Consider the following 4,700-nt stretch of genomic DNA (forward strand, 5'->3'; position numbering starts at 1 on the left):
TTTTTGCACCAGGACCCACTTGTAAACATCAACAGCCAGTCCCAACCCAGTGCCCCTCACTCCTGACCTTGCCCCCAGGCCCCAGCCCCACAGTGTGTGGTGGGGCAGGGGTGGTTGTGTGGGGCATGGAGAGCCCCAAGCAGCTCCTCACAGGCTGGATCTCTGCCACCCTGCAAGGGGCAAACATTGGTTCCCCATATTTTTCTCATTTTTAAATGTTGTTGATCCATTTTTAAGTTTGTTCACGACCCTTTCGTATATTCTTGCAACCCACTTTTGGGTCGTGAGCCACAGTCTGTCTTAGCTCCTTTCTGCTGAGTGTCTGATGATCCAGATGTGTAAAACTAAACAGACCTAACACTTCCACGGCTCTCAAAGATCAAATGCATCCTTGGGGTAAAGCCACTTCAGTCAATGGGATGAGTTTGGCCCTGTGTCTTCCAAACACATAGCCATAGATTTATCTTCCTTGCCTTGCTGAGCATTGCAAGGAGGAGAGGATGGGGGAAGGGAGGAGGTTTATGGAGACTACCTGTCTTATGGGGATTCCAGAGACAGATGTGGGGGATCCCAAACCACCCCGCATCTCATGTCCAGGGAGCAAGTCCACCTGAGCCCTATGGGAGCTCACTGTAGCCACCAGAAGGGGAATTGGTTTTCTGAGGGGGTTTTTTGTGAAGAGGGGAATGTTTATGGTACCCTGCTCTGGGTTTAGGTAGGATTTCCAACAGCTTCTGAGTGTAAGGGGTGATAGGATTGGCATCAGGGAGCTGGGTGGGGCACAACTCCAGATGTGTATTATACTGGATGTTTCTTAGCTCTCCAGTCACCTAACTCAGTGCCCCTCTCCCCTCAATTCTCGCCCCTCTTTTTTGTCCCTGCTTTGTTAACTTCATTTAAAAACTTTCCCGGGGGTTTTTCAAGGCGGGGCTTTTAGACAGAGAAGCGTGTAAACAGTATAGCTATCTTTTGCTTTTGGTTTTGCTGATCTAATAAATACAGCTCACAAGGAAAAGGAAGCTGGCTGCCAAAAGGTTTTAGCGCCAGCATAAACCATGGCTTCAGCTACGCAGCAGCTCCCAGAGGTAAGGAAATGTAGAGGGGTGTTGCAGCTGCAAAGAAAGATGAAGGGCTACAGAGAGAGGAGGGAAGACTGAGAAAGGGCTTTGTAATGCATTTTTGGTTCTGTTGCAAATTTACAGGCCTCCTGCCATCACTACCCTGCTTGCTTTCTCCTTGTTTTTCTCCCATTTCTACCTCCCACTCCTGCCTTCCATTGCTTTTCCCACATCTTGCTTGCTCACTGAAATAATTTCTTCGCTTATTATACCAACAGTGGCCTGCCAGATCCAAAATTGGAGGGGAAGTGGGAGAGAAGGACTTGATTCCACATTGGGTCTGAGATTCTTTCTTGAACAGTTTTAAAGGTTTCAAAATGTTGATTTTTCCTGGTTGATTTGTTATTGTTGTCTGTCATGTCCCCTTTCCATACCATGAGCTCCACTCAAGCCAAGCTCCACTCTCTTTAAGCCCCTCGCTGACAGCATCTCTGTTGTTCCAATACAGACGGACCTGGCATTACTTTGCTTTAAGTCTCTTTACAGCACAAAGGCTGTGCAAAAAAGCCATTGCCTCAATCTTCCATTCAAGAAGGGATGTGATTTGCTACTCACTTGATGCCAATCCTAATAGAAATAAAGCACGGCATTTTTTACCTTGATATGGCTTAATCAAGGTTAATATCAGGCCGGGGAATAATATCATAGACTTCAACTAGATACTGTAAGGCAAAAAACTATTCATGCCTCGTCTCCTCTAGGCAGGCAAGGTTCTTTGAGTAGATATGATAGCTTATCTTATTAGACTGATAGGGTAGTTGGAAAAAAGTTCTTAGCTTGTCTCCTCTAGGATTTTCACTGTATCCAGTGTGTAAAATGCATACTTTTTAAAAAAATGAAAAAAATAGGCTTTGGCTAGAACCCCGTCACGTATTCAACCACGGCATGATTAGACTGAGGTATAGTTGTCCTGGGTAAAATGAGAATCGACCCCTATCTCTGTTCCTTCTGAAGAATCAGTTGAAACATTTCTCAATATAGGTCTGTTGCATAGGGGCCGGCTGACATTTTTTCTTGAAGAAAAAATAACTTTGGGTTCAAAAAAAAAAAAAAATTACTAGAAATTAAAATTTTCCAACTGTTGCCTTTTTTTGTTCAAAATGTTTACAAAATTGATGTCAAAATCCTGAAGGGAATTTCCACTCTCTGGTTATTTGTTTTTCCTCCCCCCCCAAATAAAAGGCTAACCAAGAGAAACTGAAGAAAGCAAACTTTTATTTACTTTACTCCACAAACTGGAGAAAATGGATAAAAGGTAACAAAGCAAAGAAAAACAAAAACATGTTCTTGCAGTTTTTAGCTTTATAATACCACAAGAAAAGTATGACTTAACAGACAGTTGTGTCTTCTCTCTCACTTAAAAAAATATTTTCCCGGGGGGGAGGGGGAGGAGAAAATTAGAAAATACAAGGGAGAAAACAGAATCGTTAAAATTATTTTTTTAACAAAATTTTTCAAAATCAGGTTTTTTATTTTGTGTTGATGAACAGAAAGAAAAAAATTAATGGTTTTGAGTTCACTGACAAGAGATTACTGCCTACTTGTTTGCTGCAAAAAAATGTCCATCACTATTTCAGACAGCAACAGTGTTCCATAAAAGCTTACCACCCCCTCACGCTGCAGCATTAAAACGGACCTTGGGGTTGGGCTCTAATGACAGCAATGTACAAGCAACCTCTCCCCATCCCCGTGCAACTGTTCAACTTGAAGAGTAGCTATGCAGCAGCATCGTACTGCAGGGCAAGAAGTACTTTCTCTCTCTCTCAACTTGTGCACTGAGCATTGAATGCTGTCCTCTAGTCTGGCTTCTCCACCTGTATTGGAGGCTCACAAAGTGGAATGAATTCAAACAAGGATAGTGAAAGGGCTAAAAGGATCCATTTCCAGACACTTATGCTACCAGGCCCTGTTTTCCCACTAGGGATAAGATAAAGCAAATCCTTAGTTCTTTGGAAAATATTCTAAAATTCATTTCACCTGCAAGGAGCTAAACTCCACTGGGCTTGGGCATGGTTCAGAGACTCTGGTAGGATGGTTATAGACCTGTGTTTACTTCTTCATAGCTCTCTTAAATCTTCCACATATTCCATCAACCACAGGGACTTGAATGGGAAGCAATGGGGCAGCATGGCACACAGCTTTGAGGAGATGCCTGTCAGAGCAGACCACTGAGATGGACACGGCAGGGGCAGGAGGGCATGAGCAAGGCCTGGAAGCCAAGGCCTACAAGCCTAAATTCAAAGGGCTGCAAAACTGAGCCAGGGAGGGGGTGGGGGAGAGGTGTCCTCAGAGCTGTCAGGGCAGTGAGCTAGGCCTGATGGACGCTGTTGTTAGTTAGGCACAATGGGTGCATTAGGCAGACAGAATAACCCAACGGGCCTTTTCTGGCTGGAGTCGCCCCAAACTTTTTGTTCTTCACTCTTCCTGCCAGGTTTGGCTGAAGACTGGCTGCACTGCAGTCCAGCAGAATTCTCCCCCCAGTATCTGGAAGGTTCCCTTGAGTGAAACCACCCACCTTCATCCCTATGTTCCCCCCCAAGACGAGGACACCCAGGTGATCCTGAACATCATTAGTGGCCAGAAAACTCTGGGCCTGAAAGCTGACCTTCGTGACACAGGGGATCAGATCAAGCAGCGGATCAAGACCGAAGGGAAATTTGGTGCCCTGGAATCCATCACCCTGCTCTGCGGAACTCAGGAGGTGCAAGGCTCAAGGACCCTGCAAGAGCAGGGAGTGCAGAATCTTGCCCAGCTGTTCATTGTCCACAAGTGCGTGGGAGGTTAAGCATTGGCTGCAACCCCTGTTCCTATGCATGCTCAGTTGCACCATGACCTCAGCTGACTTCCTGCCCTTTGGGGGGTGGGGCTTGATTCGATGATCTTCTGAGGTCCCCTTCAGCCCTAATGTCTACGAAATCTATGAAAAATTTAACAAAATATGCCAAGCAAGATAAATAAAGCATTGCCGCTGCTGAGTTTCTTTTTGTCTTCTTCTTCACCATTTAGGTTTTCAAATCCTTGTTCCCCCTACCACTCAAGTCTCTGAAGGAGTTGTTGTGACATCAGAGTACAGCAGGCAGGGCCTGGTTTCTAATCACAAGTCTCTCACAAACCCACTCTGAGGACATGGGTCCTCTAGTCTAGAACAGGGCTGTCCAGCTGGAAGCTTATGCATCACATTCAGCCCACAATGAGTTAATGCTTCCCCCCAGCTCCTGCCTGACTGCTACCCCCCCACCCCTCTGAAGGCTGCTGCCACCAAGGCCTTTGCTCCCTGTGGCTCTCTCTCTTCCTCACATTCAGGCATGCAGGGAAGGATGCCTTTGTCCAGAAACTTTCCTACGCACTTGTATTACTCCCTAGCCCTACAAGCTCCTCTCCGCCATGCACTCTGCAATATTGGGAAGCCCTTCCTGGAAGGTCCTTTGGGCAATGGTATGTCTCCTGCTGGTTGTTTAAATGGGAATACAGCATGTTGTTATATGACCGTGGTTTAGAAAACATGCTCGCTCCCCTATGGTTTGTAGTGAGTTTGCTAATGTTTGGGGCTGGGGGTCAATCCTGCTGAGGGATCCAGGGGCT

At 45.9% G+C, this 4,700-nt stretch overlaps 1 long non-coding RNA gene across 1 annotated transcript; it reads left to right on the forward strand.

The window, feature by feature from the left end:
- Positions 1 to 954: 954 nt before the first annotated feature.
- LOC149871268 (uncharacterized) lies at positions 955 to 4,093 on the forward strand. The gene is made up of 2 exons (XR_016440520.1): positions 955 to 1,085; positions 3,550 to 4,093. It is a non-coding gene; the product is annotated as an uncharacterized LOC149871268 (long non-coding RNA).
- Positions 4,094 to 4,700: the final 607 nt, after the last annotated feature.

This window comes from Crocodylus siamensis, chromosome 2 (genome assembly GCF_052110815.1).
Source record: "Crocodylus siamensis isolate JL-2025a chromosome 2, ASM5211081v1, whole genome shotgun sequence".
Lineage (NCBI taxonomy): Eukaryota > Metazoa > Chordata > Crocodylia > Crocodylidae > Crocodylus > Crocodylus siamensis.